Source organism: Protopterus annectens, chromosome 15.part0 (assembly GCF_019279795.1).
Source record: "Protopterus annectens isolate FY-2018-M chromosome 15.part0, PAN1.0, whole genome shotgun sequence".
NCBI lineage: Eukaryota > Metazoa > Chordata > Ceratodontiformes > Protopteridae > Protopterus > Protopterus annectens.
This window is the reverse complement of record NC_056749.1, coordinates 203,103,842-203,130,102: the sequence shown is the minus strand read 5'-3', so window position 1 is coordinate 203,130,102 and position 26,261 is coordinate 203,103,842.

The following is a 26,261-nucleotide window of genomic DNA, read 5'->3' as shown; positions in this document are numbered from 1 at the left end:
GGTTTTGCGGTTTTGTGGTTTCGGGTATTTGGATTTTCCACTTCATGGGCTCGAGATTCTGAAATTCGAGATTTCAGGATTTTGAGCTTATAAAGTGAATATATATATTTATATATATATATATATATATATATATATATATATATATATATATATATATATATATGTGTGTGTGTGTGTGTGTGTGTACATGCACATAGTTTCATTTTTCATGAATGTCTGCGTGTGTGTGTGTGTATTTATATATAAATAACATATATATGTTTATTTTGCTGTTTTTCAGTTTCTGTGGGTGTATTTACATATACAATAATTCCTTATAACAGAAATCAGGAGTTCCACTCAGACAGCATTTTGTTAAACAAATGTAACAGATTATGCTGACTGGTGTAATATATATCATGTGACATGTATATTTTGGTAATATAAGGAAGTGTTAGTTGTTTTTTATTTATTCTGATGAAGTCTTATCAAGTTCGAGACAAAAGAACTTAATGTTTTATTAAATTACTGGCTTTTGCTCAGGATTTATGGTTTTCTATTTTTACTGTCTCTATATCTTCCTTCAGGTTAAACCTGCATGACTGGATGAGTACTTCAGATTTACCTTAGGTCAAATTGACCTCTCCCCTCTTAAAAATGGATAAGAAGAACTACACCTGCATATGTTAAAAGCCAGTCCCACAACAAAACTTGAATCAAAGCAAATAATGTGACAACCATAAAATCTTTAGTTAAACAAACGAACATGTGCTTTCAGACAAATCACTCTTCCTCGAGTCATACTATAAATAACAATCCAAAATCTTTCCCTTTATAACAAACTAGCCAATCAATTCAATAAAACAATTTACGCCCCTTCAGGGTAGGTTTTATAGGCGTATATGCATTAAGCCCCGGTGTCTTATCAGCCTGCAACATAGCTATCCAATTAATTTCAGCTACTTCTGTTTTATTCACTAAATCTCCACCCTGAAAAATTTCTTTCAGAACTTGCAACACCATAAACTTAAACATATGACCATTACTACACTGTACATGCTTCGCAAGTGCTTTAGTTAATCTCTGACAGTGAATTTCACTCAAATGCTATACAATTCATTGTTTAAATTGCCTATTGTGTTTACCAATGTAAACGCTTACACATTGCTGACATTTTGCAAGATAAACAATATATGAGGTCTTACAGTCAACATACAGTCTCAGGAAATAAACTTTTCCTGAAAAAGGATGCTCAGATTTATTATCAGAGGAAATATAACTACAGGCTGCACAAACTTGACAGGGAAAACTGGCATCTTCCCCTGCTGCATAAGAATGTAGGATCCTTGAGCCATAACAAAGTTTCCTCTTACGGGACATGCTGTTCTTAAACCCAAACCTTGGATTCTCCCCCACTATACCTCTGAGACAATCATCAGATGTTAAAATGCCCCAATTCTGTCTGATAATCCTACAAACCAACTCAGTATAACTACTGAATGTAAGAAAGAGGCGATGCTTGATCTTGTTCTGCCTTCTATCCTTCTGCCGTGTTCCATTCACTGACGTTCTGAGAAATAAGGTCTTCCCTGTGTTCTCAGATTTTTTACTTCATCAGCAACATTACTGATAGGTATTTTGGAGTAACCTCTTTGGCATAGATCATCAGCAAGGTTAGAAACTTCTCTCTCAAAACTCTGGTCATCAGTATGCATATGGGAACCTCTAAGCAGCTGTCCCTTGGTGATGTTCCTAAAACATAACCTGGAGGCATACTTGTCCTGTGTAGCAGGTTGTTCTTCCAACACTTTTTCCTGTAAAGTTGTGTATCTAGATGGCCATTAGATCTAACAGACAAGTGAACATAAAGAAAAAAGCAGTAGTCTCTTTGGAAAACTGTTTAGTAAACCTTAAAAAAGTCATTGTATCTTCTAGATAGTCCACAAAATCATTCAACATTTCGGAAGTCCCATCCCAAAGAATAAAAAAATAATCTACAGAACGCTTGTAAAAATAATATTCTTAGAAAAATTAAGTGCTTTCAGGACAAACTCTTCTTCTATCTTGCCATCACAATATTGGTGTAACTATTGGCACATGCTGTACCCATAGCTACACCCATTCTCTGTAAATAAAACCTATCATTGAATGACACCATATTGGTTTCTAATACCATCTCTAATAATGTACATATAAATTGGATCATGGAGACCCCATAATAACTTTTCTCATGAAGAAACAGCCTCACAGATTCCACTCCATAAGCATTCAGAATGATTATACTACATGCCGGCACAGGGCTAGCTACTCAGCGATGTAAGATATGGCTGTAGGTGATTCAGTCATGTTGAGTAATGTTGCCAAATAGGCATGAATATTTGCTGGTGTTAAGTGGGTTGAAGACTTCTCCGACCTATGACAGGGACCCATGCTAGTGGTAGGAGGGGTATATGTGCCCCTACTGGCCAATGCATGCCTGCCATAAAGCCCAGCAACTCTGTGCCAATAAGCTGCCAGACTGTGCCCAGCCTGGTTTACCTGGGATAGCTCTGTTGAGTAAAAGCTGAACATAAAACCAATCAACTTGCCAAACACGAACTCCAGAAGGCAGTGAGGGACATCATCAGAATTAGTGTCAGACTTTTGTCAGTGAGACTGCAGTATAATGATAGGGCAGTATTCATAATTTCAGCTTATGCCCTACAGCAAGGTTGTGATAGTGAGGAAACAAGTGCATTCATACAGCAGTTGCAGGGCCTATAAGATAAAGCAATGAATTAGTGTTGATAGTGGGTGACTTGAATGCACATATCAGGGCTGACAGAACAGGATATGAAAACTGCCTGGGTCCACATGAGTGGTGCAACAGGAATAAAGAAGGAAAGCCCATTCTAGACTTCTGTCTGGCACATGGCTCGATAGTAGCCAAAACATGATTCAGAAAGAGAGAGAGTCATAAGATCACATACAAGAGTGGCCAACATGCAACTCAGGTAAACTTTCTCCTGGTAAGAAAATGGCATTGGGGTAGAACTACTGCAAGAATGGCAGTTCCTCAAAACAGCATGTATGAGGACTACAGAACAGATCTGTGGCTGAGCCAGGTATGGAAATAAAGTACATAAGGAAAGCTGGTGGTGGAATGCAGAAGTCCAGGAAATCATCAGAAGAAAGAAGAAGTGCATGAAAAAGTAGGAGATTGAAAAAAAAGGACCAGACTAGGAAGAAACACTGGCTGGCTAACAAAGAAGCTAAGAAAGGAGTTGCAATAGCAAAGAACAGGGCTCTGGAAATTGACTCAGTAGGTGGCACAAAGAAACTGTATCAGGTTGCAAGGCAAAGGCAGAAAGAAAAAGAAGATAGTCAGACACCCTTCATAAGGGATGCCAGATACTCACCAGTCCACAGAACATCGAAGGCAGACAGAAGGAGTACTTCCAGCAGCTTTTGAATGAAGAAGTTGTACTTCTCCAGACAGAGCCTATGATGATAGAAGAAATGGAGCCCACCGTAGAAGAAGTAAAAATAACACTAAAGAAAATGAAGTCAGGGAAAGCAGCAGACTCAGTTTAGGTCACAGCAGATATGACAAAGATGCTGGGTGAGACAGAGGAGAAATGGCTCCTGAGGGTACTCATAGCAGTGTGGTGAGAAAGTCGTATCACAGATGACTGGAGAATAAGCATACTCATGCCAAAGTACAAGAACAAAAGGGATTTCCACAATTGTGGGCCATACAGTGGAGTCAAATTCCTATCACATTCCATGAAAGTTCTGGAGAGAGAGTGATTGATAAATGGATATGCAGAGTAGTAGAAAGTAAGATGGGAGATGAGCAGATCGATTCATATCAGGATGTAGCACAACTGACCTGATGTTTGCATTGAGGAAGATAGTAGAGAATAAGCTAGAGATGAGGAAAGAGTTCATCTGGGCATTCCTAGACTTGGAGAAAACATATGATGAGGTCCAAAGAAAGCTGATTTGGGCAGTTCAGCTGTGGTTTGAAGTCCTAGAAACACTGGTAGAATTAGTGCATGCTATGTACAAAGACCCAATGACTCAAGTGTGAACAGTGTTCAGTCTCACAGAGGGGTTCCCAGTGGGAGTGAGTGTGCACCAGGGTTCAGCTCTGAGCCCACTGCTGTTCATACTGGTGATGGACTACATCAGCAAACAGGCTGGAGGGGACAGATCAACAAAGTTGCTGTATGCAGACAATGTGGCATTACAGGCAGACTCTGAGCAAGAACTTTAGCAAAGGATAGGAGAATGGAATGCAAAACTGAAGGCACATGGGATAAAGCTAAGTACTGATAAGACACTGGTAATGTCAGCAAATTAGGGAAATCAGAAGAAGCTGAGAACTGGGATAGAAGGTAAGATAGTGAAACAGATTAATAGCTTTAAGTATCTGGGAGGGGTGGTTGAGGAGAAGGGAAATCTGAAGTAAGAGTTCAAAGCTGAAATCAGAGGGGCTGCAGCCAACTGGCATAGAGTGTCAGGTGTGGTGTATGACAGAAGACTGCCAAAGAAGCTGAAAAGTAAGGAGTACAAAATAGTGGTGCAACCAGTACTACTTTATGGTACAGAAATCTGGGCAGTAAAAGCAAAGCAGATGAGAAAGATAGAGGTGATGGAAATGAAGTGCCTTAGAAGGATGGTAGAATGCACACTATGGGACAGATGAAGGAATGAGGACATAATGACATAATAGCAGAAGCCAAAGAAATTCCAGTTGCAGAAAAGATCACAGAGAATGGATGATACTGGTTAAGGCACATGTGCGGAAAAGCAGAAGACAATCTGGTGAGGAAGGTTTGGGACAGACAGGAAGAAGGTAAGAGGAAACGGCATCCAGCAAAGAGGTGGATGGATTGTGTGACAGAAGATCTGAGACAGTCAGGCATGAGTGTTGAAGACAGGAGTGTGGCAATGAAATGAGAGAGTTGGTGACAGTTAACATGACGCCCCAACTCCATGTAGAAAATGTGAAAAAAGGGGGTTGATGAGGATGAGGAGGAGGAGACAGATAAGGGAACATGTTCTCCAAGAACATGCACAGATGACATTAATTGCAGGAACCACTGTGTGCTTATGAGACATGTGAGGATATGGCTAAACAGTAGATCAAACAATGGGAAGATGAATGCCAAATTAACTGTGCACACTACAATAATGTATTTAGGTAAAGTGGATGAACACACACACACACACACACACACACACACACACACACACACACACACACACACACACGCACACGCACACGCACACGCACACACACACACACACACACACACACACACACACACACGCACACACACACATCAGGCTATACGAATAGCGATAATCTCACTAAACTTGAAAGGTAGTGTAGAATAGTGTGTTGTATCTTTAAGAAGCATTTCAAGGTCAGCACGTGCATATAAATAGCCAGCACATGCTGGATTCAGTGCCATTTTGACAGTACAGCCGGAGAATGAGCATGTATGAGTGTGATAGTTTGTTTATAAGTTTATTTAAGTTAAAGTTATTAAGTCTCTATCCTGATGTGTTTGTACATAATAAAGCTGCTTGAACAGAACCCATGAATGCTTGTCTGTTTCATCCTGACTGGATGAGCGACAGGTAATGTTTACATTTGTGCACACAATCCAACAGTAAGTAATAAAAGCATAAACTATCATAACATTAAGTATAGCTTAAGCTAGCATTGACAACTCCAGTAAAACTGGAGTGAGCCTTCACAGCAGCTGGCTGATGGCAGTGACTTTATCTGTGAGGTGTGCCCCTACACCATGGATGTCCATAGTCATGACCCTAGCTGACAACAGGCCACAGAACAAAATCTGCCATTAACTCATTCAGTCCTGAACAGAAGGAAACCACTTACTTCCTGCAAGCTTTTCGCCAAAATGAAACCACACTTCATAAGATTTGCAATATCTGATAAAATGTAAAGTATGAAAGCTCTTCAGTAGACACTGGGCTACATACCAGTGCTAGTGTCAAAGGTCTGTCTGTAGAAGCTCACTTTATATTGCAGATTTATTAAAGAAAATGTGCATTTTATTTGCCAAAAAATACTAGTGTTATGGTCAACCAAAAGGTTGTATCTCTTAAGTGTGCAAATAGATCCAATATATAAGTGAAAGAATTATTCACCTGTTTTGGAGCCTACAGTGATGCTAGGAATAGGAAGGGACAGCACATATTTTCACAATGTATCACAGTACTATAAATCTATAAAACCAGGCTTGTTAGCTAGCAATTATCAGTGGTAATATTGTGTGCATTAGTGGTTTCTGTAAGATGTCGCAATTTTTTCACCTGTAAATCTCATAGCTTTTACGTAATTAGCGCAACTATGAAAATATTGCTTAGTTATAACTGATTTACTAAATAAACATTTAGATCATAGAATGTCTTCACTTTACTCACAATGTTTTAATGTCATTTGTAATATAAAACCCACTACATACACTGTTTTTACATGACAGAATCTCATTCCATTTTTGCATTATTAATGTAAACATAGAAACATGTTATGCTTTTCATGACATTTTGCAAATATTCCTTAATAACTCCAGCTCTGTGCTTCCTGTGTTGACTTGTTTACTATGCATGCTTATTATATCATGTCATTTTGTAGATGATACCTGGCTACATAGGATCTTAGGAGGTTACTAGGCTAATGTCCCTGGGGCCCTTACAAGCCTAGCTAAGAGTTTATAGTTTATCCCCAAAAAAGAACTCTCAGTCAGCACCTGTCACCCCTATCAATGAGGGACAAAGGTAGAACCCCCGGGACAAATTTGTGGTTTCCCTTCCACTCATCAAGGTTGCGCTTGAAGAGGGTCAGCGAGGTACTCTGTTTGACATGTATGAGAAGTCTATTCCAGAGACTGGGCAGTCGCTGGGAGACAAGCCTGTCTCTCCAGCAAGTTTTGTTGATGTTGCATATTAGATTTAGGCCTATCGAGCGGGTAATGTGTGAGCAGTTAGACTTACAGATATGGATCATCTCTAGTAGGGCAGGAACCGATATTGCCTTGTAGGCGAGACACAGATCACCTCTGAGCAATCTGTATGATACTGAGAAGATGGATAGTGATTTGAGCCTGTCCGCATAGGACAGGTGTTGGAGGCCATGGATTCTCTTTGTGAGGTATTTCTGTGGCCTTTCCAGTTGGTGCAGGTGTTTGGAGAGGTACATACCGAACAGTGCACTATACTCAATTATAGGCCTAATGAGGGAGGAGAACAGAGAGGTAATAACCTCCTTTTTTCTGGATGCAATCCCTTTACTTATGAGATGAACCAAGTAAAAGGCTTTTCTGACCACTGTTGCCACATGATGGTCGAATGTGAGATTGTTGTCAACCTGAGTACCCAGGCCATTCACCACAGGTTGTGTGCATAGGGCGTTGCCATTGATGTGGTAATCAGTAGGGGCTGTGCTTTTGCTGAATGGTATGATAATACATGTTTTGCATTTAACTTAAAGCCATGACTTTGCCACCAGTTATTTGTAGCTGGGAGACCCTCTTGCAGTATGTTAACATCATTTGGGGAGTCAATGACAGAACCCAACTTACAGTCATCCACAAATTTGGTCAGCCACAGGCCCTTTGTCTTTGCCTGGACCTCCGAGAAGTAGATGCCAAACAGTAGGGGGTCCCAGGACAGATCCCTGGGGAACACCACTAGTGAGAGGTCTGCTGTCGGAGATAGTGGTGCCTACTTTGACCTTGTGGGTCCTATTGGTGAGCCAGTTGGCCACCCACCTGACTAGAGAGGGATGTACACCAAGTTGTGTTAGCTTTTTGATGATGCCTGAGTGGGGGATTGTGTCAAAGGCCTTGGCCAAGTCAAGGTAAGCTGTATGTACTGACTTTCCCTCATCCAGGGCCTTGGTGACAGTCTCAAAGAAGTCAACCAGGTTCAATAGGCAAGATCTGACCCTGACAAATCTGAATTGGGTGGGGTTAAGTGTTGGAGATTGCCTATGTCCTTGTTTATGAGATCCACAATAATATGCTCCATGGCTTTACAGATTAGACTTGTCAAGCTAATGGGGCGATAGTTTCCCAGATCAGTAGTGGCACCACCTTTGTGCAAGGAGATGACAATGGCAGTTCTCCACTCTGCTGAAATGAAGCCTGTAATTAGTCTATGGTTGAATAGGGTGCTCAGTGGTGAGGCTAGTTCTTGCTGGAGAATATGCAGAATACAGCCTGGAATACAATGGAAGCTATGTTTTTTGCCTTGAATAGGGCCTTTAACACTTGATCTATGGAGATGTGAAGTGTGAGACAAGTATTGGGGATGTTGAATGGGCCTTTGGGGGAGATAGGCGGATGAAGTTTGCACTGAACCTATCATATAGCAGGTTGGTTAAGTCAACAGGATCAGTGTAAGTGGTACCATTAAGTACTAACTCAGAACAAACCTGGGCTTTACCATGGAGGTTCCTGACATAACTAAAGAAGGACTTGTGGTTTCCCTTTGTTTCAGAGGCTAGTTTCAACTCATAAGTGGCTTTGGAGGTTTTCACTAGTGATCTGATTTGCTTGTTGAGGCTGAGGAGGGAGTTTTTCCAATTTGGAATTTGTTCCAGTTTACCCTTGGACAGCAGTTTCTTCCTTTTGTTGTAAAGCCTGTTGATAGAGGATGTCCATCAGACAAGTTTTTGTTTCCTTCAGGAGCAGGTTTTAGTTCTGTTGGGTATGGCTGAGTCCTTGTAGTTGTAAAGGTGCTTGTATACTGCATTGGTGTACTGTTCAGCATAGTTGTTCGCATCCTCTGAGGGGGAGTGCTGGTGTGAAGCTACAGATACCCTCCCTTAGGAGTTTGCAGTCAGCTTTTGAGAAGTATTTTTAGCCTGGTTATGGCTGGGGAGGGGTTGGGTGGGATAGAAATTTTGAATGAGACAAACCGATGATCTGATCTCACTAGGGAAGAACATACTATGGGAATGGTGCAGTGGTCGCCCATGTTGGTGAGAACCATGTCCAGAATGTTATCTCCCCTTGTGGAGTATGAGACAAGCTGGTCTAGTGCATTAGAATTGATGAAGTCAAGGAATCATTGGGTCAGTGCATTAGTGCAGGAATAGTTCACCTAGTCTATGGTGGGAAAGTTGAAGTCACCAAGGATCAGAGTGCTAGGGGGTACCTTGATGGAGTCAAGTAGGTCCAGGTAGGAGGAGTGGGCGCCTGAGTCATGGAGGAGGGTCAGAAATTGGCTATAAGTTGGATGGGTGTCTTGCCAGCTGTCAGTTGCACCTGGAGCAATTCCAGTGCATCATGCTGGCAAACCAGTCTAGAGGTGTGCCTGTGCTTAATGAAGATAGAGACTCCACCACCCTTAGTCTTTACAACCTCTTTTTGGGGTCAGAAAGTGTGGAATAAGGTATAGTCTGGTAAGGAAGGGGTGCTCTCCGCAGCCCTGAAGCAAGTTTCTGTGACTGCACAGACATCGACATCTTCCACTGTAAGGAGAACCTCCAGAGAGTACATTTTCAGGTTAAGGCTCCTAGCGTTAAACAGCATGACTTTCAATTTGCTTTTTGACAGATCTTTTATGTTGGAAGATTTGTCTTTGGATTTGCCTTGGCCAAGATCTGGGACCCCAGAGGTGACAGGTGGATGCCATCTCTGGCAAAGCATCGAGACCTGTCAACCATGTCATCCCAGGCAGGCAGATACTGGATCCCCTTGAAAGACACCAGAAACTAAGCCAGTTATTTTTTGTTGGTATTGTGGTATCATTTTTGGTGAAGGTAGGATGCTGCTTAGGGCTAGGGTCATACCTGCCTGGGACACATACTCTGAGAGCTCAATCATGTCTCTGTTCATATAGTCCAGGGAGGTATGTCTCAAGCCATTCACACCAGCATGGACAGTGACAGAGTCATAATTGTACCTGTTGTGGAGAGACTTAAGTGCGTGCGTGATTTGGCGGATTCTGGCACCTGACAGACAGCTGACTGTGACCTTCTCCTTGTTGAGCCTGCTGAGGGGGACATCAGTGTGTCTCAATACTGAGTCATCAATGACTAGTATGTTTGGTTTATTATTATGCCTTATGGGCTGCATTGGTTTATTGTTAAGCCTAATGGGCTGTGCTTGTTGAGACACTGGTGTGTTGTCTACTGTGTGTGATGTGATTGGTGTTGTGTGTGGAATGTTTGTGAGTGTGCTTTGGGGGTCTGTGTTGTTTAGGTAAGTTTTTATTGAGGAGTAATTTATTGAGTGATTAGTTTTGGTATGCATCTGTGCCAGCACTTTAGAAGTTAGACTATGAAAACACTAATGAATGTAATTCTTTCAGGAGAAGTCTCCTGTAACAATGAGTCATACTCTTGCAAAATACACAAGAACTCCAATTTCCTGCCAACTGTACCCTTCTAGGAAACAGTGCATTAAGGAATGTTCAGTATCAGATAATGCATCTAACAGTGAGTTTACTGGGTTGTCTTTACAGGGACAAAGGCATATTGATTTCTTCTCCTGTTAGTGCTTGTGCTCTTGACCACTTATTATAGTCATGACGGACAGAATGCTTAATCATCCAGACAACAAACAGCAGGGTTAGGAAGAGTTCAGCCACCCAGCTGTAGGGTATGTGTCTACTCAGACACATACATGAACAGCCAGTGGAAGCAGAACTCTGATGCCTTATTACCCTACTTGTCACTTGGCATCATCCTCAACCTGTATGATCAAACACCAACAAATGCAGACCTGGTAGCAACACAGACAATGTCAGTGATGGATGGTAGAAGAAAGCTACTATTTCCACATGCCCTGTGGCATGTTCACAATCCAGAAAAATTCTGGTAGTGTCACCTATATTTCAAGCAATATTGGTGGTATTACATGCCATGTCTTCTGTGTGACAAGTTACATTGCTGCTATATTTCACCAGTCTATCAGTGCTCCTCTTTACGTTTACCAGTTCTGTGATGATCTGTTGTTTGCACAAAAGCAGGGCTGGCATAGCACCCGGCTGCCTATCCAAGGTTTGAATCCATACTGCATCGTTCATTCAGCTCCTAGTCAGTGCTGTGCAAGTGTTTCATCATGTTCAGCATATTCCAACCTACAGCTGATGGAGACAAGTTCAAATCATCTGCTCTGGTCAGTGGCACACATTTAATGAACCATGCTATCATACTGTGCCACTGAATTGTGCATATAGTGGGCAGCATGACCCATGTCTACTGATGTTAATACAACAACACCCATGTTGCACTCAGCTTTCTCATGTGATATCACAGCATGTGCGTGCACATGACTATGGTCTGGCTGGTCAAATGAACATCCATCTGATGACATACTCAAAGCCATATGCAGTAGCCATAAAACACTGTGTCTGAGTGATGTTACTGCCATTAATGCCAGAACCTGCAGTATTCAGGCCACTGGCAGTGTCACCTGTAGCAGACCTACACCATGTGCCTTCTGTGTCTTCCCTAGGTGAATCACCAGACTCACCCTGACCATTATGAAAGTCTGATGACATAAATACATCCACCATTAGCTGTGGAGCATAATTAAACCCCAGCTTAGCTTCTACTGACAACCAGTTTTAATGTGTAGTGTGTGTGTGCTGCAGCACCTGACTCCCAACCAGAATCAGCAGCAAAAGACTCCAAACCTTCCACATCAAATAAACCCCATCAAACGTTGGACTGCCGATTGCTTTACAACTATCTCACAGGAAGACATGTTGTCCCCATATGTGATGCCACCCATTTCCACACTGACAAAAGTAGTGATCTATGTCAGAAAAATATAGGTGTACAATTAATGTTGGATATAGTGCCAGACATGCAGAGCATGGCAATTCCAACCTGTAGGCAGCAGTACTACTTGTCCGCAGTCATCTGTTGCTGATTGTTTGTCTAGTGCTTCCTTGTGAAACACAGTAGATAACACAACAGTAAAGCCACCAAAGATGACATGCTGTAAACTGAGTAATAAATACCAGCCTTCCATAGATGACAATGATGATAATCAGGGTGCCACTTTGACTGCACGGCTGGTCCTTTACCCACACTGACTGTTGTTGCATGTAGGGGAACAATGTTCCCTGAATGAAGACAAACGGAGTTATGTTAAGATGGTTCACCTTGTCATTTCTATCCAACTGACATTTGTGACCCTGAAGATGTGGTTTTCCCTAGTGTTGCACTGAACTGTCTGTAATAACATGGGGAGTATCTTCTGTTTCTGTAACATGTAGCAGTACATAGTATGCTACTGCCAAGGACAATGTGAACCTGCATTGAATGTCACCGTCTATTGTTACACCAGGGATATGGTTATCATTAACAACTACAGCCTGAAAACTTCAAAACACCTTTATGTGAGATGAGTGGTGATGCTGGGCTCCCCTTACCTCTGTCTGTAGGGTGTTATGATGAAGTTTGTTTGCAATTCTTCGTGCTCTTTTATGCGTATCTGTAAGCCTGTATCTGCAGTGTTGCAAAGTCATCCCATAACCACCCTTTGCATTAAGGGATTGTTGTATAACCATCCAGAATTGTACCTTGCAACCTTGAACCCAGCATTGTCTAACACTTTTGGCCCATGGTTCTATAGAACCTCAACTAGGACCTCACTTTTCTCATGAAATTGTTTTGCTGGCATCTCTGTGCATAGCCATGACAACAGAAACTGCAAAATGTAACGTTAGAGATCAGCACCTGGAAGTGATGTATATAGTTATAAATCTATTGTATATTAAATTTTATATGCCTTTGTGTTAGATATTCACATAAACATGAATCTACATACCGAGAGTATAACTGACACTGATCATTCCTCAGCATGCCAAAAAACAGTGGAACAACCAATTGCATCAGAAGAAGCACTCCATATGAAACCAGTATCCATGTTCAAAATGGCATGGCAGTGCATTCCATGATATGTGCAAAATCCACAGAAGTCATGTCTACAATAAACAATCCACTGTACGTATATTATCTTTTCAGAGACAGTTATAAAGCAGTAATGTATGATAAATATCTAATAGAGTGTATGGGTCCCATAGAAGACCATTAAATCAGTTGCAGCCATATGGTGTTAAAATCCACAGAAACATGTTAAATATATCCAACATGTTGCCAAGCTGTAACATCATAGGCCTATAGGTATTACATATTTAAAACAGTACGGTATGACATTTCTGGTAAGCAGACAGTAGATAACAGATTTTAGTAGCTATAAACTACAGTCATCAGAAGCATGGCAAACATGTAGCCACTATGAGTAAATAAGCAGAGAAAATAAAAAATGTGTAGCTTACCCCCACAAAAAATGGTAACGAATCTGGAAAATCTCCAACTATTAGCAAAGGATTTAGCAACACCACCAATGTGACTATTCCAGACAGCAGGAATACTTGCATATTAATAAGAATGATGATACCCGTAACGTTTGTGATTGCTCACCTGTAGCAGACATGCACAAGAATTCTGCAAAATATTTGCATTTAGTGAAAACATATTTGTACGTGTATGTCAGGTGACACCCTTGTATAAATAGAAAGCCAGCAGGATGTCAGGGTGGCTGAGCATCAGTTTTTTTGATACTGCAGATTTATAAAATCATTATATTTTTGTACCCTTATACTGTTTTCTAAAACACAGCAACTGTAATAATCAGATGAGGTGACTGTGCTGTGAGATGGTGGCTGGAGTTATATTACTCTTTCTCTTTAATGTAGCAGAGTCTCCAGTTCTTATTTGCCATGGTAGCAGGATTTGTTTTTTGTCAGGGATGTATGGCAGTAAGTGGGTGAGAAGCTGTGGCATACCCTCAACCTGCTTTGGCATGGTACCAGTACAGCCACCTGTGGACTGATCTATCCAGACAGCCATGAAATCATCTGGATGAATTTAAACAGCAAGAGCATACTTGACCTCGCAGGGCAATAGATAATATGCACTGAACAGCCATAAATATAATATCTAGGGTAGAAGCATGTAGCAAACTATAGAATATAAACATGTAATAACTTGATTTTGAAGCATTGCATATAATGTACTATGCAGACAAGGCATTTGTACAACAGTGCAAATAACAAAAACACATAGTACATATGTGCATATTTATGTGTCGCTTGATTGTTGGGATACCCATTGTTGCATCGTAGAAGAGTGAGAAGGTGTAACTTGTAACACAGATGAAAGTATGCGGTGAAACTGCTCTCAGCATGTTGAAAGACATGACAATGGCAGAGATATGTTACAAGTTGACAGTAGAGAAAATAACAAGAACTACATAGGTCTAGCATGCTACTGAGTTTTAACATTTCTGATATGTACAGGACATTATATAATATGCATCCTTTAACAGGTCAAATTTGAATGTCTTTATGATGATGAGTACAGTAAGTGAACAGTGTGCTGAACAGTTGTACAATGAATTTAGGTAATGTGGATGAGCACACACACACACACACACACACACACACACACACACACACACACACACACACAATATCACCACAACAGCAAAGCAGTTGCCTGGAATTCAATCCTGACTTACAGAAATATTACTGGGATGAACTGCACTGATGAGCTTTGGCTGGGTCTGGGATAAAATAAAAAATGCAGGTGGAGTTGTTTATTTATAAAGCTTATGATTTCTGTTCAGACATGCCTTGCACACTTTTCCATAATTGTATGAGAGCACTGATTATTTGATATATCCTTCGATCTAAAACTATCGCATTCACATGCTGTTAATATGTTAGCGCAGAGTTTTGTCTTTTGCAGTTGCTGTGCTTTGTTCTGATGATGTAGGACTGTGATATATCATTACAACTCAAAATATCGAAATCTCATTTTAATGAAAATTTTTGTGGGCAGAAAATGGCTGAATGAACAACAATTGAATCCTCATTTATAAAGTGTAGTAAGTAGGAGAGGGCAGAGAAATGATTGCTTGACTGGAACAGTTATAGCTGTTAACTTGCACGTGCAAGGGTTCACAGGTTAGGATTAGAGTAAGGGTTAGGCATAGGGACAGAGTTATAATTTTGCATGTGTAATGGTAATACCCCTCAACCCCTCAGCACAAGAAATCTAGACAAGGCCAAAATTAATGGGGGGGGGGCAAAGGCCCCAAAATAAGGACAAATTTGAAATATTGCTCTTTTAAACTTAGAAAGTTGCTAGAATTAAAGGTTTATATTACCATGCATTTTCTGAATGATATGAAGTCTAAAACTCAAACGTCTGTCTTTAATGAATTCAATCCTTATTGATTTGCCAGAAAACCCCGAATTTTATGAGGAGCAGGTCAAAAATATGAAGCGAAAATCTGGACATTCTGTGAAAATCTGAACAGTTGAGAGGTATGGTGTATGTTCCTGTGTCCTTTTGTCTTATGTAGTGGTACTACTAGGGAAAGGGTGTTTGGTAACATAATGTGCAGGATTAGGGGTCGCCAGATAAGTAAGGTGGTTCAGGGATTCTTGCACCCCTTTGGTCAGGAACTGTGTTGCATCTGTGTAGTTGCCATATAGGCTATTGTACTGTGGTACATACCTCACTCTGCTGACACACTGAATGTGCCCCTACTCTGTACCATACGAGCATATGATGGCTGCATCATAACAGATGATATACAGATACAGCTTTTACACATGCTACTAGCTAAACCACATGATGACTACAGTAGATGCTCATATTAACACGTCACATGGCCAAAGCATTTGTACTTTACATACAGAACATACTGAACAGTCATATATGGTAATGAGTAGGGACTTCTAGAATAGCGAACACACACATTTTATTTCCACATCTGCAGTGTGTAACATATACGATCACCACTTTGAAAGGGTATCACCTTAAAATGCTGAACCATCCACAGTTATGGCACCCACACACATTAATTTTCTCTATTTATATGTGAATGAGGACAGGGGTTGTTCTTCACTGTAATGTTGTTGTACTAGGGTGCAGGTGAGTAGGTGTGGTTCCTGTGTCATTGCCACTATATATTTGTGTGTGTGTGTATGTATTACATATGTACACATCTGTTCGTGTGTAGTAAGAAGTATGTGATGTGTATTTAACAATAGCTTTTACTGAACTGAGCTGAACTAGAAATCACATTCCCACCATTCCTGGTAACTCCCTTTAAAGACACTGTGACCATATCTTGTCTGTGTATAATATACCCTCATAGGCTACATCTCCCTTAATTAAAAAGAAAGCATAAGATCTATGTACAATTTATATTTCAATACACTGAATGCAAATAACTATAATTAGACTATGTCTGTCATGTGATTCACAACGGTACTCTGATATATCCTGTTCAAGAAGATTATTATAGGATTACACTGTGTACAGTTACTGTGTGTTATTAGTTTCTTCATCACTCTCAAAAACCATGAAAACTGTTGTGCAATCAGCTGCACTGCTGTAGAGGGATAAAGCCTAGGCCAAGTCACATGACTGACATACAAGAGGAGGGAAATGATGAAGCATAGCCTGCTCACCTCTCCATAGAGAAAAGTGTAGAGAGCATATGGCCAGGCACACTGTCCATGTTTTAATCCCTGGAAGAAACCAGAGATCCCTTGAGGGTGCTGTCTTCAACAGGCAGGTCAACTGAATTCACTGGATGTGGATATGTGCACATACTTCTCAAAGACACTTTGCAAACTAATTCTTGAAATGTTATGGGCATATCTAGGGAATGTAGGACCTCAGGTAAAAGTCCAAATTTCATGGCTGACTTCACCGTTATCCAGGGGAACAAATGGGTAGAAAGACTCTCACCCAAGAGAATGAATGGATCTGTAAGGTTTCCGGGAGAGCTTGACAGTCAGTAAAAGGGCACCATTGAGAAAAAAGAACAAAAAAATATTAATATTTATTTGCAGTACATTGATTTTTGGCAAAGGGATTGTTCTGAGCAGCAACTTGTACCTTTCGAAGCATTCAGACTAATATCAGTATCATTCTGGGTAATATCCTTACTTTCCAAATCTTGACTTTGGTCATCATCAGCACTCTAGGGAACACCTTTGTACTGAGCAAGTGTAGTGCTTTATTTAGCTTTGAACTCTGAGATAGCAGTAAAGAATTCAGAATGTTAAAGATAGAACCTTTTTCAAGATCAGTCTCTTTAATGAAATGCTTTCTCTTACTCCTGTGTATTCGTATACCTGGACCTGGCAGATCACATGATCTGATTTGTTCTACTTGATAAATTACTCTGGGCAGTACATTACTTTTCATGGCATATTTAACGTCATAATCTATACTCATCCTGACTCTATTTCCTATTGCATTTTGGAGACGTTTATTGTTGAGCTATCATAGCAGAATTACTGTTTATGCTGATTTTCTTTTAATACCTCAGTAGCATGTTTTGATTCACAAGGACTAACAGAGAATATGATGTAGGCAGCTTATCAATGACATATCTCTCCATTAGCTGTTGCACCGATGCTCATTTTAAAGACTGACAAGGAGTATTTCTGTATTCCAGAACTAAAAGACAGCAATCTTTATTTTTTGGTATTGTCAACCTTTCTTACAGTAGTCTTTACTGCCTGAATTATATGTTCAACTTCCCTTTGTGGTGTGTATATCTGAGGGTTAGGCAGCATGTTTAAATTCTCATTGCTTCACAAAATTGTAGAAATCATGGCTTACGAACTATGAACCACTTTCTGGCATTACTTCATTTAGTAAGACAGATTTCACTACAGTAATAACAATATGCCTAGCAGTGTAATGCAGCTATACTTCTGGGTACTTTGAGCAATAATCGCCACAAAGACTGTAATTGGCGTGTTTACATTGAAACAGGAATAATCTCACTTTCATCCAAGGAAAATCTAGTATGTAATGTGGCAACATTTCATGCTTCTGGCTTGCATGTATTGAAAACATTACACCTTTAAATTGTGTGCACAGTGTGATATTCCACATATTAATCACTGTTGTAGTAGCCTTAGATATATGGGTTATATCCTGCACTGGATCCAACAGTCATCTAGCTTTCAAAGCTTTAGGTCACCTTCCACGGGCCCAAATTGTCAGTCCTCTCAAGCTGAGCTGACTAGAAAGATAGGTTTGGGTGCAAAGCCCTTCAGAGCCTTTCCAATATTGAAGACTATGCTCCTAGTTACCCCCAGCACATACCATTTACCATTTCTCCAACTATCACTAAAGAACAGGTCCTCACTGCACTCTCCAAACCTAAAAACTCTGCATCAGTGGGTCCTGAAGCTATCTCGGATGCTACCAAAATAGCAAGAAACACAACCTGTCATCCACCTAGAATCTCTGTTCAACTACATCCTCCAGACAGGCATTGTCCATAAGGAATGAGGACTGCAATGGTCATCCCTCTACACAAAGAGGGAACATTAACAGACCCAGGGAATTACTGACCAATATGTTTGACTAATGTTATATGCAAGTCCATGGAAAGAATTGTTATGGCCCTGATAAACCCATAGGAAATCTTCAAACACTGGACCCATTCCAGTTAGATTTCATCAAGGACAGGCATGCCTACTAAACCTGATGGACTTATTCAAGAAAGTCACTAGAGTCTTGGATGAGGGTATAACAGTGCATACTGCCTATCTCAAGCTGACAAGACATGATATCTCATTAGGGTATTATAGATAAACTCACAAATTTAGGCATAAATCCCTATGCTACCCAATGTATAGCCAAACGGCTCATGATAGGATGGATGCAGTTAGGGTGGGGGAGTCCACATCCACGAAGAGGCCTGTAGGGCTTAATACTGTGGCCTATCCTGTTCAGAATATGCTTCTCTGAAGTCAAGGCAAATGTATTGGGCTTTTGGCTAACCACATTTGCTGGTGCCTGGAGGCTGGTTGTAATCATTGATTTCCCCCAAAGATGTAGATATCCTCAGGGAAGGTCTCACACAGAAAAATAACTGATGCCAGAGCCATGGCCTAAAACATATTGCATAATTATTCCCTTTGGGAAGACTATCACCCTTGCAAAATTACACCATTGATAATACTTCCCGAACAATAGACCCAGTGGTAAGAGACTTGGGAATAGATCCAGTGATAAGGGACTTGGGAACTTAGGTTGACAGTTAGATGAACTTTGATCACCATGTGTCTGTGGTGGTGAAATATTCCCTTCTGTGTGGCACAACTTCGGAGTAAGGGCATGCCATCCATTTCTAAGAAGATTAATGTGCCACTATATTAAGCTCTCATTAGACAAGTAATTGAGTACATTGTGCCCTTTGGCATGTACTTGGCAGGCATCTGAAACAGCTGTGAGTATCCAGAGAGGTTCCTTACAAAAAGAATACAGCGTACAAATAACATGTCCTTTGAGGACCACCTCAAAGCCCTGTCACTGTGCTTGATGTCCTATGGACAATTGAGGTGATTTTTCCATAACCTACAAGGCATTCTCCAAATCAGCCCTGATGAATTTGCTACACATTCTCAAAACAAACAGCACTAGAATTACACAGTCTAAGGATCTACAACTTGCTTGTGACATAATCAAAACATGTTAGAGGGACAGGTATATATCTCAGAGATTATCCCATCCCTGGAGCAGACTCCCCATTTACATGAAGCAGAGTTCTTCTTTAAGCGTATTCAAATGCAGTTGGGATCAATGGATGGGAAATTGTAAAATCCTCCCTGGCTTGTCACCTGTGTCCCTTATGGATAAGGGCAGCTTGTAGATGCCCTATGCCACAAGCATATACCAAAGCCATTCTAGTCAATGGATATTGATAATTGGGTAAATTGAGGCTTAAAAAGGCTCTAGGGCTGTTAACCTAAAAACCTCCTATGATCCCCTTGAGGCTTTCAAAGATCAAATGACAGTTTGTGTTGTTCCTTTGCTGGGATAATAACTTCCCTTTGGGAAAAAAAATGTTTGCGTATTAATAGTTTTCTGTTCAGAAAAGTTATTTTAAGGCTAATGGACTGTCATGAGACTGTATTGTACTTTTAAATGAGAGCACTTCTTTCCTGTCAGTTTAAAAGTTTTTTAAAGTAATTATTTTATTTTACTTTTTGGGGCTTATAGAGTGTTTAAAGGCCTGGTTTTCTCCAGGAAAGGGGCACTGTTTTCAGCTTGACCATGGAACAAACTCAGATCCAGGTCTCATGTTTGGTCATTCTTACAGCTACAAAAAAGTTAAGCAAATAACCTTTGCTACCAAAGCAGGCTAGCAATTTACAGTTGCAGTTGAGTGACTGCTGTGGCCATTTGCTGTACCTCAGAGCACTCATTTTTAACCAAGGATTCCTCTAGTGTACACCTACAGCCACTAAGGACTGGGGGTTAGCCACACGCTCTGCAGCTGTTGGGGTCCCCTCAGTGGGCAAGGGAGAGCCACTCTTGTTGGTCTTGGGAGAGGGAAACATGGAAGGCTTCCAAGTGTTGTCAGAATGTTGTGCCCATCCATGAGGAAGCTGCTACAATGAGTTATAGCTCATTGCAGACTACAGGATAGCCACATTTTTCCATATTTAGATGACTTGCTTATCTTTGCAGCATCTTTTTCAAAGTGTCAAGAATATCTTTCTTGGGTGAGAGATCACTTAGGCTAGCTGAGATTCCAAGAGAACATTCAAAATTATTTTTGGACTTCATCACAACGAACTGTGCTCATGGGATGTCAACCAGACACCTCAGTTCAGATAGCATTTCATCCACTGGAAAAAAATAGATCTTCATCTAGATCTGTTTCTAAGGTTTTCCATTCAGATTTTGGTTATTGCAAGGGAATACCTCAGGAGTTTGGGTCTTATGGTTTCTGTGACTCTCATGATACCCCTGGCAAAACTCTACATGAAAAAGGTGCAATGGTATCTGAAGTCTCTTTGGTCCCAGCAGCAGCATCCTTTGTCTTGTCATATGCCAGTGCTGGGGTTTGTCAGAAGAGAAATCACTTGGTGGAAACAGTAAATATCCTTATATCTGGGTCTACCCTACTCCCTTCTTGTTGCAAAGCAGTCAGTCACCATAGATGCTTTGGACTTTGCTTGGGGAGCAGTTTCAGGAGGGATAAAAGTGTGAGGTGTGCAGGACACCAAGGACAGATGCAAGCACATGAATATAAGAGATGCTTGTCCTGATCAACGCACTCAACTCTTTGGATCACCTGTGGTCCCCAGCACACCTTTAAGTTGTTACAGACAATATCACAGTCATATGGTACATCAACAAGCAAGGGAGAAATGGGTTGTATCCCCTTTGAGGACTAGCCACGTTAGCATGGGATATAGCTTCACAGCACAATCTCACTCTGCAGGCATTCTACATTCCATCAGAGTAAAACTGCATGGCAGGTAAAATGAGAAGGACAAGAGCAGACCTTCACAGATGGAAACTAGATCAGGAGGTCTGCCAAGACTGAATCCATCTGCAGGAAGTTCCTCAACTACACCTACTTGCTTCTTCTCTGAACAACTGGCTGGCGAGATTCTGCTCCAGGACTCCATGCAAAAGGATCTGGAAGACAGATACCTTTTCTTTTTCTTGGACAGCAATGTTCTTGTATGCTTCTCCACCCTTTCCATTGATATCCAGGGTACTTCTGAATATTCAGAAGAAATCTCCCAATATCATTGTGGTGATTCCCTTCTGGCCCAGGTAACAGTGGCTTTTCCTTGTTTTGGCAATGGCCAGGCACAATTACAGAAAACTTTCTAACAAATTGGATCTAATTACACAAGAACAGGGGTGTTTGATACACCTTGACTCCAGTCAACTTCAGGTGACTGCCTGCATGATAGGGTATTAACACAGGATGAGCAGCAGGTACTAATGGAGGCAAGAAAGCTTGTTACTAGAAAATCATATATTAGTAAATGGAAAAGATTTTCTAGCTGGTGCCAGCAACATAACCAGCACCTATTTATGGCTAGCTGTTCTCTGGTTTTACAGTATTTGTCTGAGCTACTATCCTATGGCATTTCTTACTATGCCATCAAGGTTAGTTTATCTGCCATTTCAGCATGTCTGCCCATGGATTCTCCCTTTTCAATGCATTCTCACATCAAAATGGATTTGGAAGGGGTTTTGCATAAGAGGCCTCCAAGAAAACCAGTGGCCCTTCCTTGGGATCTTAATGTTGTGTTACATAAGCTAACACTTGCCCCATTTGAGCTGGCTAACCTGGCTGACTTGAGGTTCTTACTGATTGCTCTGACCTCTACAAGAAGGGTATCTCAGATGCAAGCTCTTACAATGAGCTAGCCCTATCTCATTTTCCACAGTTATTTGAGCTCTAATCCTTTTTTAATGCTTTAAATAGTATCCAAATTTACTTCAAGCCAATGTATCCATCTCTCAATTTCCTTCCCTGAACCTAAAAATGAGGGAGAAAGGATACTCCATACCTTGGATGTCTACAGACAACTCTAATACAATCTTGACAAAACAAAATCTTTCAGATCTTTGGATCAATTGTTCATTTCTTATGAAGGTAAAAAGAAGAGACAACCTGTATCAAAACAGACTCCTTATAGATGGTTGTCTAAGGCTATTACCTTATTCCAGATAGGGTCAAAGCCCACTATACCAGGGCCTTGGTTTTATCCATGGCTTTTTGGAAAAGGCTAGATTCTAGAAGTAGTCAAGAAGTTGTAGCTTGGTTATCTGTATATACGTTTGCAAAACACTGTAAGCTTGATTCCTTGTCTAGGTCTAGATCAGGCTTTGCTAGGACCATTCTCTAAGGGCTCCTGGACTCCCCCTGCTACCTCTCAAATGTAGTAAGCTAGGGTAATTTACCCATATTAGCTAAGTCTACTTAAGCAGTGATCAGTATGATAAACACAGTACAGTTGTTTAAGCACGTGCACCATAACAATAGATGTTTGAATGCTCACTGCTACAGTAGCTGCTCCATGTCTCAATACCCTCTGTTTTTGGTGTGCATTTTATTCTTGGGTATTTTTTATTCTTCCTGGTATTGTCCTTTCAGGGCTCAGCCTCTCTATCTCTGTTGGCACGAAAGCTCTGAAGGGCTTGGCGCCCAAACCTATCTTTTTAGTCAGCTCGGCTCGAGCTGTTGACTGTTTGAATGGCTGTTATATCCTATGCATGATATAACCTATATAGCTAAGGCTATTGCAGTGAACATTCAAACATCTACTGTTATGGTAAGTTTACTTATACAACTGTACTTTCTGACATCTTGTAAAAATCATCTAAAGTAAAAAGTGATGTAAAGATCACAGTACTAACATTTAGCCTTGACCCCAGACACCACTCAGGTGAAAATAGCCCAGCACTAATACAGGTCCTGACAATTTCCTAATGTCCCTCTGGCCATCTTGATAAATATTGGCATCCTAAGTTAATGCAGCAATTGTCTCATGTTCAGATAACCTTTTAATCCTTAAGGAAACTAACAGATGTGAGAGATGTACATACATAACTGCCTTGGAGGCAAAAATCTCAATTACAAACAATGTTGTCTAGAACACAGATACATCCACCACACCTACCACTAACCAGACACATAGACCTTCATACCTTGTGGCACTTAAAAGAAACCTTCCCAAAACCACAAAGACCTCCTAAGCCATCAGACAACATCTATACTCAGTAATCACTACAGCACACACACCAAAGGCAAAACCTAACACAACACTTAAGCCCACACTAAATGATCCCACAAGAACAAAGCCCATAAGACAAGCAAACACTTTAGTACTCTTGTCATAGGGAATTTCATTGTACAACACACAAATGTCCCTCTCACCAGGCTGGACAAGGAGAAGAAAATGGTTAGTTATCTGTCCGGAGCTGGGATCCACAATATCATGCACACACTCAAGTCACTGCACCACAGGTACCAATATGATTCTAAAATAGTTCATGTGGGTGGGTGTAAATGACCTGAGACCTATCTCACAGGACTAGATGAAAAGGAACATTATGGATTTCTCTGAATATGTGTCACAGACAGGTACGTGCCTTGCATTAAGAAGCATTCTGCTTCCACCAAGGATGATGCCACGATATGAACAGAAAATTATTGATTTTAATAATTGGCTTAGTTACTAATTTCACTCCAGTGGGATCCAATATCTCAGCAGTGTTCAGAACTGGTTGTAAAATGGTACAGCCTTCACTGACCAGGCTGTCATAGTGAATCTACTGGGTGATAAATTTAGTTTAACCTTCACCCCCTCACTCTCCCCATTACTCTATGTGAAATTCCTTCAAGCATATCCTCTCCAACTATCAACTGGGAGCAGGTCCTGGTAGTGCTTGCTAAGACCAAAAACATTGGTTCAGTAGGCTCCAACAATAGCCTCAGTTGCCTCCTAAACAGCCTAAAATATGACCTAGCAGGACCACATGAGGCACTCTTCAACTACAGCATCACAACAGGTTACATGAAGGGGAATGGAGGTCCACAATGGTCAGCCCTCGTCATAACCATCAGTTGACCCAGGGAACTACAGACCCATCATAGGTTCATAGGTTTATACTTGTGTACTAGGCTAATGGCCCTGGAGCCTTTACAAGCCTATCCCATAGAAGTGCCCTGGCATTGTGCCACCCGACGTTAGTTCCCAGCACCTCAATCAAGCAGAGCCAATGGAGTGATCCCGGGGTGAACTTTCTATTTCAAACTAGGAACCAGGACAAAACTAGATAAGATAAATGGAACCAACAAGCGACAGTCCATGCCAACTTCAATTCAAAGGATTTATTAAGCGCTTTCGTCAGCTCAGTCACCTGACTTCTTCAGAATAATTTCATGACAAAACGAAGCCATATTTATACAAAAATAAAATCACATGACATTTAACAAAATTCTAGCAGTTGCATCAACTAGAATCCACAACACTTACACAGATAAAATTAGATATAAAAATAAAAATAAATACTCTTAGTATATTTAAAAATGCTAGGTTAAATAAAAATAGTGATATAATTAAACCTAACCAAAGAAAGACCGTAGTTTTAAAAAACTACTGATACTAACACTGTCATTAAGTCCTGGCGAGGACATGGCATTTAATTTGATTTGCCACCATAATTCCTTAAACTTGAGTACTTCTTCCCAAGGACCTCCCCTTAAATCTGGTGTTACTTTATCAATTACTAAAAATCTAAATGTATGACTGGGGTATTGCACAATATGCTTGCTTAAGGCACTATTTGTGTTATCAATTCGGATGTCCCAAATGTGTTCATAAATCCTGTCTTTAAAACTTCTCTTGGTTTTTCCAATGTAAAACCCAGCACAATGACAACAGAGGGAAGCATATACCACCCTCTTGGTAATGCAAGAGTAATTCCCTCTTGCCCTCACCTTGAAACCATTGATAACTACCTTGTCAACTGAGAAAATGTGAGTACACTGGGCACAGAAACCACAAGCCTTAGTGCCCTTGCCATGCTGTGTTCCTTCATAGTTCATACTCCGTAACAAATTTTTAAATGTTTTACCCCTTCTAAAAATAATACTAGGTGAGATCCCTAATTTATCCGTGACCCCTATTTGACTGCTTAATACAGTTCAATTTTTACTCAAAATATCAAAAATTCCACTATGGTCAATAGAAAACCTAGTAATGAAGGATGTAGCTGGAAATAAACCTTTCTCGACTTCATTACATACAACTGAAGTAGCTGGGACATGTTCCTGACAGTCAATAGTCCCCTTCAGTAAAGGACTAAATATTCCTGAATTTCTTTTCTTAATAACTTCATCCATGGCTCTCTCAATAAGATCAAGGGGGTAGCCTCTTGATAAAAACATATTGTTCATCTCCCTGCATTGATCTTGAAAGTCTACCTCCCTATTAACCATATGGGAGATCCAAACAAATTGCTCTTTTAACATGCAAAGGATGACAAGTGGTATAGTGCAACAAACTATTGCTATAGGTAGGCTTTCTGTACAAGTTACTGACTAAGCAATGATCGACCAAGTCTTTAGAAACCATCACATCCAAATAATTCATAGCCTCCTTGTTGTAATTGTATGTAACCTTAAGAAATTCTATAGAATTGTTAATGAAATCAAGAAAATCCTGTACTTCATGCTCATCCCCTATCCAAACAAAAAACAAATCATCAATATATCTCAAGTACAAACTCCATAACCCTGTAAATGGAGAATTAAAGAGAAATGTATGCTCCCACATGAGCATTATGATGTTTGCAAAAATGGGGACACAACATGCCCCTATAGCTACCTCTGTGAGTTGTTTAAAGAACTGACCTTCAAAAAACACAA